At 35.2% G+C, this 13,723-nt stretch overlaps 1 protein-coding gene across 4 annotated transcripts in view; it reads right to left on the reverse strand.

The window, feature by feature from the left end:
• Positions 1–13,723, reverse strand: part of AKT3 (AKT serine/threonine kinase 3) — a 207,549-nt gene that overhangs the window by 163,804 nt on the left and 30,022 nt on the right. Inside the window, exons 2-3 of one of the 4 annotated variants that reach the window (XM_032466540.1) lie at positions 3,705–3,766; positions 2,289–2,465 (exon numbers count right to left, since the gene is read on the reverse strand). The exons of the other annotated variants lie outside the window; for them this stretch is intronic. The gene's annotated coding sequence lies outside the window, so the exon portion shown is untranslated. The remainder of the gene's footprint in view (positions 1–2,288; positions 2,466–3,704; positions 3,767–13,723) is intronic. 4 annotated transcript variants of the gene reach the window in all.

Here is a 13,723-nt window from a genome sequence, read left to right on the forward strand (position 1 = left end):
GCTAATCATGTTGAGCACCTTCTCATGTATTATTGGTCATTTGTGCATCTTCTTTAGGAAAATGTCAGTTCAGACCCTTTGCCCATTTTTAATTTTGGCTTTCTATTGTTGAGTTGTAAAAATTCTTGATATAATTTGGGTACTAGACCTTTATCAGATATACGACTTGCAAATATTTCCCCCCGTTCTGTGGGTCATCATTTCACTTTCCTAACAGTGTCCTTTGACATACAAGTTTTTAACTCTGATGAGGTCCAATTTACAAGGTCATCAAGATTTACCCGTTTTCTTCTAAGAGATTTATATTTTTAGGTCTTATGTTTAGTTCTTTAACCTATTTTTTGAGTTATTTTTTGTACACAGTGAAGTAGGGGTCCAAATTCATTCTTCAGCATATGGAAATCCAGCTGTCCCAGCATCATTTGTTGAAGACTATTCTTCCCTACTGAATAGTCTTGCTACCCTTGTCGAAAATTCATCAGACTTGTGATAAGTTTATTTCTGGATTCTCAGTTATCTTCCATTGATCTATGTATCTATCCTTCATGTCTCTTTTTGACTGCATCGACCTAGCAAGGAACCTGAAGTAGGGAAGCAGTTGATAAAGATTTGGTAGTTGAATAAGTACCCTTGTCAACAATAAAACGATTAAAGTGTGATCTGGGCAATATCTTATGGAGCATTATCCCTGCCCAATATTTAAAAAGCAAGAAACTGAGACCTAAGAGAGGTTAACTGACTAGTTCAAAGGCAGAGAACAAATTACTTAGAGGCAGAAGTAGGACCAGAATTCAGCTTTCCTAAACTTCTGGTGCAGAGCTCTTTCCATAATATCATGCGGCTTCTCATCTAAACTGAATGGCTTTACCATCTGCTGATGTGCCTGTGAGAACCAGCATGTATATAAGAGACAACGATAAGCATGTACCTGAATACTTAATCACAGGAGAACCCTTCATTAGTATAACTCATCAAAAAGCCTTACAATCAAAATGGGCCTGAAATACCCCTCAATGCAATTACCTCCAGACTGACTGTCCTCTAACTTCATCTTCAGCTCAAAAACGTAGCTAGTCACACTTTCAGTTCTTAGATTATTCTAAATAGAAGAAAACAATTTGTGTGACAGTGAAAATGATAAGTCAGGTGTCAAGTTCCATTACCCTACTCTCTTCGCCATTTCCCACCATTGTGATGCTTCAGTCACTACTAAACGTTGTAAAGAATGTAGAAATAGAGCAATGATCATAAATTTGACTTTCCTTTACCATCCAGAAATTAGTCTGCCTGTTTCCAAAAACCAGATAAATTTAAGAGCTGAGAACAGAAAAATAAAGGGAAAGAAGTAAGTAACTACAAGAGAAATCTTCTAAAAGATATATTGGGGGTGGGGGGGGAATGTATGGTTTAGAAGAAAAGAGATGACACTAAGTGTTCAAGCTTAATAGTACATTTATGTGTACAGGCAAGGGAAACGCTGTCTGTCCAAATGCTGTATATGCAGTATGTATAAGCAGACCATGAATTTTTTTGTAGTCAAAATATATTCAGCCTTCAGTGTAAACTACAACCTCTTCTCAGAATCCTTCCGAGTCACCCAAGCACAGTTAACTCTTCCTTTTACAGCATGCCCATTCTTCCTTCTACACGCCTCCATCACTGTAATAATTAGTGTATTCCAACAGTTACTTCACATGTTCATCTCCCTTCTAAACAATCATCTCACTGAAGGCAGAAACCATTTCAGTGCTGTGTTCAGTGAAGAATCTAGCATAGACCCGCCACACAGTAAGCACTTTACAATTCTGTGTTGAATGAACATTTTCAAACTGTTTGTAAGACTGAATACATCTGTTTAAAAGTGTCAATAACAAAAAATTTATTCATTCTTGTCATGATTAAGGCGCAAACATTACAGTACACATAAATGCTTCACATATATACAGTTGGCATATATACTCCCTGACTTTAAGAACAAACTTCAGAGTTGGCCAATTTGCTAAAAAAAACAAAACAAAACAAAAAAACCTAACTCAGTATGGTTAGAGCTGAATGTTGTAGTTGTTGGCTACCTCTGCTAACAAGGCAATTCTATACTCCTAGCCAAAAACACAGTAAAAAGTTCAAGACCAATCAACCACAAGAAGCATGATCTAGTGTGGTGACTTACAAAGGAGCTGGGGAATCATCTTTACAGAAGCATGTAAAAGAATTTTTGAGGGCAAGATATCTTATGTTCACCAGAAAGAATTATAGATTAAACAAAAGAATAAAATGACATCAAATACCTGTCTAGTGGTAAACGCAAAATCTCTGGAGTCTGAAAGTCTTGATTTTAAGATGTGCCTCAACTGTGACCTCTTCAGGAAGGTCACGTCATCTCTCTGTGCTTCTTTCAGTTCCTCTTTTGCAAAGTGTAAATAAGAATGCCTATCGCAGAAGTTCCCCGTGAGGATGAAATGATGCTGTACAGATAAAGGGAACAGATACTCAGACACTGGTGAGTGAAGGCCTGTAACAGTGTTCATTCCCTTCCTACCCAGCAACAGGCTGTGACTTAAGAAGCAGAGTTAAAAAACTCTCTTCTCTAAAAATATTTCTCCCAACAGATGTCAATGTTCAAGTTTCACCATAAGGAAATTCTGTTTGTATTTTCAAAAGCCTCAATTAAATGTAAAATAATCCACCATTTAATGTGTCTACTCATCTTTCAAAGATAACCTGTCAAGGCCAAAAGTACTGGGGCTCTCTTCTGATAGTGACAAAACAGGGAAAGGTCCATGGAGGGTAATTACCAAATGAGGAGGTTAAAGGAATAAGAAAAAAAGCAGTGAACGAGTCCTAGAGACGAACTTTTTCTACTATATATTACTTAGAATCAATCTCATCTAAGTACATACCAATACATTCACAGAAAAATTCATAAATTCATCAGTAAATCAGTACTCCAATTTAAGGTTATTTTTCCATTGAGAAATATAAAGATCCACAGACTTTTCTCTTTTTTGTATGTCCACTTTTACAGGCTCCACTCCTTTCTTGACTTCAATTTATAGTCTTTTTTCCTTTTTTACATCATTGCTACAACACTGATTTTACTGTGTAAAAGTAAGTTTTTAGTTTATATAATATATACTATACTACTGTTAATATTGGGCACAGAACATTTTTCTTCTGAATGAAAATGATGTCACTTGATGATTATTCTATGTTAATATGAATTAGAGACCATCTCTCTGAAAGTTTTCTCATTTTCTTTCAAGTTTCATTTCTGTGGTTCCAGAAGCGTATCTCTGTTTATCACAATCAAAATGGTATTTATTATTAAGAGATGAAATTTCTATTATTAAAACAAATAAGAAAAGCCCCAAACCGCAATTTAATAATGTATCTTTGTCCACCATTACCAAAGAAAGATGTACTCCAGTATAAACTATTTGCTCTATGTTTCCTCAAACTGTCAACTGTGTGTTGAATCAGTGTGAATTTTGATAAATCATAGTACAGATGGCATGATAGCTATGCCATATAAATTATTAATTAAACTTACATAAAGAAATTCAAAACCATTACATTGTCTTTACAGCCCTCACCAAGACAATGTAATGTGCAAACTTATACCTCAAATTTTGTTCCTATTACTAAAGAGCAACCACTACCACTTTTTTTTTTTCCAATTCCAGCCCAAATGCTTAGTCACTCACCCGCCCGCCATCTTATGAATCCTGTGCTTCCTCTCCGCCTGTGGATTCCACCAAAGGGGACTCTATAAAGTAAATGTGGAGACAATTATTGCCAAAAGTGAAAGAATTAGAGATTCTTAATAGTTCTAGAAAGGCTAATAAGTCCTTGATTCATTAACTGAGAGAGGGGAAAGTAATCCATAAGCTAGAAGATAGGAAAAGATCATACTTCAATTTTAAAATGTCAAAATATGTCTAAGATTCAAAATGTTTGAAACAGAACTTTTCAAAATCCAGAAAAAAAATTTAGTATTATTTGTAGATAAAGATCTAAATGATACTTCTGTTTTCCTGAGCTCACAGAAAAACTCATTCTATCAATGAAATCAGGGAAAAGAAAATAAAGATTTGAATAAAAACATACGCATTTGAAAGGTCATATATATAAAAAGAATACTAAAAGTTCTCTTTTCTTCTACTCTTAGAATATGTATGCTACATCTATAAACCTGACATTTGCATCCATCTTCTCTTTTGATAAGCAGTTCTTAATCAGAATGCCTGCAATCCTGTTCTTCTTCCTACATTTCCCTTCTTAATCAATAGAATTATCACATATTCTCCAATTCATTTCTAATTTTCCTCCATTATCTCATATGCAAGTCAAAAGAATGATAATGGTATGATAATAGGTTAAATAAACACATCACTTTTTAAGTTAGAGGCACACTGCTAAATGTTTTCCATAAATTATAAATTCTCATAACCACTGTATGAGGCAGTGCTATGGACTGAATATCTGTGCCACTCCTTTTCCCCAATTCATATGTTAAAGCCCTAACCCCCAGTGTGATAGGGTCTTTGGGAAGTAATTAGATCTAGATCAAGTCACAAGGATGGGGGCCCTCATGATGGGATTAGTGCCCTTATAAAAAGAGACACCAGAGGAGACAATGAGAAGCAAGCCAGGAAGAGTCCTCATGAGAATCCAAAAATACTGGCATCATGCTCTCAGACCTCACAGCTTCCAGAACTGTGACAAATAACTTTGTCATTTAAGCTGCCCAGTGTATGATATTTTGTTATGGCACTCAAAGCTGACTAATTTCTCACTTTACAAATGAGAAGATTATGGCTTAAATAGGCTAAATAACTTTTCTACAAAGGACCCAGGCTACAGTAGCAGAACCATGATTTAAACCTGGCTTTTAGCTAAGACTGTTCTACTAACATCTCTACAACACTGAGTTCCAAATCTGTGTCACCAATACACTAAGTGCAAGAGATCAAAGTAACACTGCTCTTAAAAAGCTCATACATCTAATCTTACATTAAACATATGGACTGACAAAGTATGAATTACTCAAAGTTTGGTACCCAAGAAATGTTACTGAAATAAACAGGAAAAACACCAAACAATAATACAATATGGTAACTGTTACATGAGTAGGCCAAATAAAGTAACACGAGGATTTCCAGAAGGAAACAATTAATTCCTGGGGTAAAACAACTACTATGAGTTAGGCAGAATATGAAAAAAAATTATAAATAAATGAAAATGCAGTTGGAGCAGGGTATAATTAATTACATTTGGATTACTACTTATCAGAAGTCACATACAAGTTGTCTCTTCAAAGATGAACAGAATCTCACTGTTGCAATGAGAGTTAATTCTAGGTTGGATGAACTATAGGGACAAAAATATGGAATTGAAAATGTGTCTGGCTGTTCCTTTTTTGATCCCATATTCTACACTACAGTTTATAGTATAAAACATCTTAACAGATGCCTGTCTCTCATCTCTTCCTTTTTCAAACCACTCTACAGAAAGCATGAAAGTAATCATCCTAAAACACAGATCAGATTGATTCCCTATTCAAAAGCATTCAACAGTCCTACTCTACATACAAGATACTATTTAGATTCCTTAAGACTAGCATGTTCCGCCTCTCACAATCTGTCCCTGTTTCTCCTTTCCTTCTCGATTCACCTTGAGCCATGATTCCTCTGCACTGGATTATTTACTGCTCCTAAACAGGCCCTGTTAAAATGCCTCCATTTGGACTGTGGCCCATCTTTTAAGACCCATATAGAATTTCCTTTGCAAGTATAACCTTGCCTATCATCTCACTTATTACTCTGTCTTATATTAGTACAATCCTGCATGTATGTCTCCATTAAAGACTACAAGCCATTTGAAAGATGGCCCCTATCCTAAAGGCAGAGATATTTAAAGAAAAAAAATGAAAGCAAATTTTTGTGTGTCTATGTCTAGGTACAACACAGGAGCTGATCATTAAAATGCAACATGGTAAGAGCAATACTAGACAAATACACCGAGTATTATGAGAATCACCTAACTCATCCTCAGAGGTGCAGAATGGCTTCCCAGAGATGATAAACTGATTCTTAAAAGATGAATATGAAGAAAACACAAGTAAAACATACACAGGTATGAAACAGTGCCACGTGTGAGAAGAATTACAGGAAATTCAATGTTGCTAACATGTAAAATATGGACCCAGAAGTGACAAAGTACAAAGCTATAGAGACAAAAGGCTTTATACAATGTATTGAGGAACATTTTATGCTGTGAGTCAGTGGTTCAGAACTAGTAGAAAGTCTAAATTCATAGTGTGCCACAACTAGGTATAAGTTATACTAGAAGTCATTTAAAATTTTTAATGAAACAGATAGTATTCTCACATGTCAAAAGTCAGAGTAAAAAGTATTCAGTAAAGTCTCATCACACCTCTGTCATCTGCCCAATTCATACCCTGCTTCCTGGGGCAAAGTGTTAGTTTCTTATTTTTCACTAGAGTTCCTTTATGCCAATAGATCAAACAATCCTATATAATCTATTTATTCTCCTTTACACAAAAAGCATTGTATAATATGTTCTGCACCTTATTTTTCCTTTTCAATTGCAGTTGATTTTTCCATATAAATACTATTTTTCCTATTCCTTTTCAACTGCATAATATTCCACTGTACTGTCATATCATTATTTACTTAACCTATCCACTATTAACAGACATTTGGACTTACTTTCCACTGTATTACAATACGTTGTTTTGGCTGACATATATGAAGAAAATCTAGACATATGCAAACATGAGTAGAAAAAGGGAGAAAAATGGTAATAAACTTTTCAGGTTATTGTGAATAATCTCTAAATCTTTCGCTATTACTTACAATACTTGTATTTAAAAAAAAAAAAAAACCCTGTATTTACATTATTACAAAATGTGAAAATATACACTGAGGGATACACTCCCTGAAGTGGGAATATAAATTTACAATTTTGATATATATTATCAAATTGTCCCCAGAGCGATAGAACCAGTATAGACCCAGTATAGACTCTCTACCAGCAATGACTGAGCAGTGACAGCACCTGGTTCCCTGGAGGAAGGGAAGAATCCTAGGGAACTCTACCCTTTAAAATCCTAATCAAGGAAGAAGAATCCAGAAGAATCATGAGATAAACAGTCAAAGAGGTCAAGAAAAAAATAGGAATTACGAGGTTCTGGAGGACAAACAAGAAAAGATGACTGCTCTCTAGTGTTGAATATGTAACAGAGAGATCAAATAATTAATGAACTAAACTATAAAACTTAAGTAATTAAAACAGTATGGTAAGGTACACAAAACAGAACAAATCAGGATAGCATAAAAAATACAGCACTGAATAAAGGCAATTAAGAGTAAAACAATTAAGAATAAAAGAAAGATAACAGCTATGCCCTATGAAAAGGAACCAGAGCTTCCTGAGGAAATGGCTGATTCTAGAGCTGGGAAACTGTATGATGAGCCTGGAATATCTTATTGTGTCACGATGTCAAAAGTCTTCACAAATTGATGGGAACATGTTAAAAGAATATAGAGTTAGCCTGACGGGGCCTTTGTGAGACAAATCTAGGGCTATTTGAGCATTTAACAATTCATAATGATAGTAAAAGATTATAATCCATTGAATAAAACTATTCATGAGGGAGAAATAAATTTCTTCTTTATGGTAAAAAGCCAACTAAAATCACAAAGGAACAACAAAATTAGAAAATCACCATGAATCATTCATAGCTGATTCAAACAAGAACTGAAACTGAAGGCTGACACTAGTAGGCCAAATAAAAGTTTGAGGAGTAACCAGATTACACAAAGTATCAAACCATAAGATTCCTATTAATCACAAAGGGAAGAATAATAATCTTATAACAGAAAAGAAACTTGGTAGACACCACTGCAACCTGTGATCAAAGTTAACATCACCAGCATTGAGACAAATCAACACTGTGTGCTTCCTGATGAAAAGAAACTCAAGAAGCACGACTACTGAGGTCTCAGTTGCATGACCAGACATCATGTTGTCACATGACTCCTGCATGATGATCCAAGATGTTTTTGGAGAGGGAAGGCTGTAAAGGTTATTATTGTCAATATATCTGGATATCTGGATAATACTATTGTGTCAATATTAATTTCTTGACTTTGATAACTACTTGATTTTGACGATTATGTAAGAGAATGTCCTAGTTTTAGGAAACACATTTAAGTATATAACAGTAAAAAGGGTATCACATCTTGAATTTTCTCTAAAGTGATTCAGAAAAAAAACTACATACTTGAATATAAATATCTTTAAATATATTTTAAATATTTCTGTATATTTAAAATACCATATACAGAGGGGGGAAGATGGACAAAGCACTGAGACAGGAAATGAAGGGGAGGGAGAGGGAAAAACGCAACCGTTGAAAATGTTCACATTTGAGGAATGAGCATATGGATTTTGGATTTCTTTGTATATTCTCTTCTGTCAAATGCCTGTTATATTCTTTGTCCATTTTTCTATGGGATAATTTATCTTTTTCTTAATGATTTATGGAAACACACCAATAAAAATGTTAATCCTTATTTTTTCCCAGTGTATGATGCCTTTTATCATAGAAAAGATTTGATTTTGTAAAGAGTTCCTAATAATGGTGATGTTTGGGTGATAGGGTTATGGATGCTTTATTTTCTTAAGGTTTTTAAAATTTATCTGTATTTCACAAATCTTTACTAAGCACCTATTACTTTTTTTTTAACGAAAAAAGGGTTATATTTTTATATTCATTAAAGTAACCAAATTCTAACAGGACTTTTCATAAAACCTGGAAAATTGATTCTAAAAATCAAATGGATTTTACTTAACAATTTCTCTCTTAACTGACGGAGACAAGAACTAAGCCAGTCATGAAGAAGAGCAAAAAGAGCTTGAGACCTGCCTTTGAGAGATTAGCACTTGTACAGTGGTATTGGTATAGGAATTAAAAAACAGGCTAAAGGCGAATACAGAGAGCCGAGAAACAAATCTATGTATAAAAACAATATCATGGATTATTCAATAAATAGCATTGAGACAATTATACTTTTGGAAGAATAAGATTAGACCCCCTACCTGACACCACACACAAACACAACATCATCAAGTTGGATGTAAAAAGACCTAAATATGAAAGAACTTTCAGGTAATTTATTTTAAAATGTAAGACCTTCTGGTAGCTAGGCTCTAAGATAGCCTTCAGTGATCCTCACATTCTGGGTATTCCAGCCCCATTAATAGCTTCCTTCCACAATGAATGGGCTGAGTGATAGTCTGTGACTTCAAAGACTAGATCATAAGACATTAGTTTCCACTGTAGTCTCCTGGTTCACTCATTCAGGGAAAGCCAGCCTCCAAATTATAACGACACCCAAGTACCCCTCGTATAGGACCATACGAGGAGGAACTGAGGCCTCCTGCCAGCAGCCAACACCAACTCACCAGCCATTTGAGTAGGCTATCTTTAAAAGTCCTGCAGCCCTAGTTAAACCTTCAGATGACTGCAGCCCTGACTGACATCTTGACTGCAACCTCAATAAGAGAGCGAGACCAGAACTACCCAGCCACGCTGCTCCCAGAAACAGAGAGAAATAATAAACGCTTATTGTTTGTTTTAAGCAAATAGATTTTGGTGGTAATTTGTTTGCAACAACAGATAATTAATAAAGAGACTATTGTTATAACTTCAATGTAGAGAAGGAAATTCTTAGATATGATATCAGAAGCAAAGTTACAGTTTTAGACTGACAAATATCAGTATTGAAAATGAAAGGTTTGGTACAACAAACAGTTGTACACATACAAGTCAAAGGACAAGCCACAAACTGAAAAAACATATTTGCAATTCAAATAACAAATAATTAGTATCAATACCTGAAGAATTCCTACAAATCAAGAAGAAAAGGACAAATCACCTAATACAAAAAGGGGGGTGGGGCAAGGGGTAGAAAATTTAATTTACAAAAGCAATTAAGTAGCAATAAACATATAAAAAGAACTAGAAACCACACTAGTAATCAGAGAAATGCACATTTAAAACACCAAACACCATTTCTCACATGTCAGAATGACAAAAATTACGTCTGACAAGATGACAAGTCTCACAAACAGCTGGTGGAAGTAAACTGGTAACAACCACTTTAGAAAATATTATACCGAATCTGGTAAAGGTAAAGGCTGGGCATACCCTATGACCTAGTATTTTCCTACTTGCAATAACATATACTAGAAAAAATTTTCACATACACACAGGGACATGGGGTATGTACAAAAACATTTGTTGCAGCACTCTTCATGATATGGAAGAAACCGGCAACTACTTCAGAGACAGTATTTTTTAAAATGTGATTTATACATGCAAAATGCACAGTAGTAAAAATGAAGAAATCAGAATTCCATGTATCAATAAAAATACCTCTTATAAAAACACGTAACTTTTTAAAAAAAGGTTGCAGAAGATATGTGCAGTATGGTATCATTTACATACAAAGTTTAAAAACATACGAGTTCTATGGTTTATATACGCATGTATACAAAAGAAAAAGTTTAATATATAACTCTCAAACATGGAGCTCATAATCACAAAGACGGAGGCAATAAAAATATAAACAAATAAAAAGTCAGGTATTGGTAAATGCTTTGAAAATAAAATAGATGATGTGGTAGGGATGAGGGAGGAAAAAAGGATATGTTGGGTGGTCAAAGACTCTGGGAGAAGCACATTTGTCCTGAGAAATAAGTAATGAAAAATTCTTAAGAAAACTAAGCAAGGGGCAGAACAGCCACCTGAATAAGGCTTGACATGAGGCCAATCCGTCTGAGGAACAAAAAGATGAGTATGTCTGGACTGCAGTGAATGAGGGGGTGAGTATATGAGATGAGGTTACAAGAGGCAGACAAGAGGAAATCCCAAGTAAATCTGGTTTTAATGGAGCCTGAAGTTTATACAATTGGGGGAAGGGAACACAAAACTATGAAAACAAAATTTGGTCCTATAATGAATATTTCTTCAGAAGGAGAAAGGAAACTACATCAAATTACAATTTTTAAAAAGTTGTCAAGCACATCAAAAAGTCCTAAATAACAACATAGTAGTTTTAATAATTAACTCCCTGGCACACTTTCATGATCATTTTTCCTACATATCTTGGCTGTGTTGTCCTTGATTGCCTCTTCATGTGACAATGACTTTGTAATATCATTTTCTATAAAGAGATCAGAGAGAATAGTCCTGTCTTCCGTCTGGAATAGAGGGTAAAAATTTGTTTTTTATAACTGACTCTTTAGAAAGATCCCTTCAACTTCACAACTGATTATTGGTGATGCCATGTAAATATTTCAAATTTGAATGTGTGAAAACCTCTTTTAAATTTCTTTCATATATGAGCTTTAAGAGTAGAAGAAATCTTCAACAAAGTTACAAATGGTCAATCTTGGTTTCTCCTCCATTACACCCACATTCTCCCAGTCCTGGCTGGGTGCAACAGGGTAAGTTCATATCACCATTCAGCTTCTGGCCCTGTACTTTCATGTGAGAATGCCAGCTGGGAGATATTCTTCAACTGGCTCAGCAGGCAATAGTTAAACTATGAAGTCACTTCAAATCACATAAATGTATTGCACACATCTCTCCTTAGGATTTCAAGATTGCCTATGTCTACTCCAACATAACCTGAAATGACAGAAATTGTGACAGGGAAGAAGTCAAAGTGTAAAACTATAGTGACCTTAACTAAGTTAGGTCCAGCCTAGGAAACAGCCTGCTCAAGCAAGAGACCTTGGGCTTTAATCAGCTTCATGGTAACTTTACCTCTGTCCAGATCATTGTGAGCCCTGAAAATTAGTGATAGCAGTTTGGAATTTTTTTTCTTCTATAAGAGATAAGAAACTGGTGGAGAGTTTTAATCAAGGGATCTGAATTGTTTTAACAAGAATACACTAAGAAATGTACTGACCTAAGGCTATCCTCTAACCCTGCTTAAAAAGGGGTATTTAAGCACAAAGTAAACCAAAATTATGCTTTCATCTTCTGAAAATTTCTGTTTCCTCTTTCTCCCTATCTCTGGATTTAAAATGCCAGAACATACAAATCCAGTCATCCCATTATTTCCCCCACAATGACCTTTACTTGAAAAGTAATAATTTCACAACTTACAAGCTTATAATTAAAGAGTATAATAGCTATGTTAACATAATAATAATAATAAAAAAAAGCAAACTATTCAGTTACTGAGGGTCCTTCTATAGCTATTCTAGGAACAGATGTTCTTTCCCAGCTGTGAAACCCCAGTCCTGGCAGCCTGGCCTCTCCATCAGTCAGTTCAGGGAGACCTCCTTTCTCCTTAAATGAGCAAAATTTAACCAGTAACTTAGTCTTTACAAAGATAATGAATCTAACAGGTTAAGTATGCAATAAGCAAATAATAGTAAACGAGTCAATCATGAACCCTGAAGGTATTAAAAGCACTGGGGGTGGAGATGGCAAAAATGATTAAAAGCTGTTGAACCAGAAACGCTGGAGGATGACGGCATTCCTCAGCCCTTGCAACTCACGCACAGGTCTCCTGTTCTGCCCTTCTATTCATGCCCTGGAGAGCAGTGTCACGAGAGGAGTACAGCAGCTTCTCATCAAAGTACCCCTGCTACTGAGATGCTGAAGAAACAGAAGCTGCAAAGAATAGGAAATTAAGGAAGGCAGAAATGCGGGAGTGGGGGTCCACATGAGAACGGATTTGAGAACACAGTGTAACAACGCACACAGAAGAGCATATTACAGATAGAATATATAAATTCAGGAGTAAGAAACAAAGAATAAAAATACTGTAGGATTAGGCTAATCTGGGAAATGTTGATCCTAGAATGGTTGATATGAAGAACTGCCTCTTCCATAAGTAAGGTCAGCCAAACAATGAAGACAATGACAAGACAGATTTACATGTTTCAAATCCAATTATACACTACAGAACTTTAACCTAAGATAAGAAGGTTACATTGAGAAGTTAAACAGTTGAAAAGTTTCTAATCTAGAAAAAAAAAATCTGCTAAAGTTAATGGATTCTCCAAACTCTAGTGTCACAAATAAATGTTGTGCACCCATAAAGTTTTCAAAGATCAACTAGATCTACAAGGTTTATTAAGAAAAACTAGTCTCTAGCTCCCTCATCAACATTTTCCTTCCCTGAAAACTTTCTTTTAGTTAGCTATTCTGGAATTCATTTCCATATCTCTAAGTAATATATTACAAACATATTGTTGCTTCTTAAATGATCAGTTTGGGGTATTATCTAGTGACTGCCTACTGACTGAAGTTTAGAATTCAGCTGTTTCTTAGTCCTGTCCCCCTCCACAGTTCCCACACTCACTGTCTCAATACTTTGGTTAGATCAATATTTAAGGCTTGTATCACTGTGATTACATTGGGTATTCAGAGCTAAGCCAAGCAGTAAGTATTAATTACCTTTCTTTTCCGGCAGAACATTTTGTCTTCCATGGCACTGTCTAGATTCACATTTACTTAGTTTTCTGTATACTTGTCCCTACACACTTATCGGCTACATATTTATCCTGAATTAACCCCAGGCTCTTGAGTATGACAAAGCTCCTTCAAATATATTCATTCACATCAGGTTTCTGTCACTTTCATCTTCCTGAAGAAGTCTTCCCTTGTCTTATG

Source organism: Camelus ferus, chromosome 23 (assembly GCF_009834535.1).
Source record: "Camelus ferus isolate YT-003-E chromosome 23, BCGSAC_Cfer_1.0, whole genome shotgun sequence".
NCBI lineage: Eukaryota > Metazoa > Chordata > Mammalia > Artiodactyla > Camelidae > Camelus > Camelus ferus.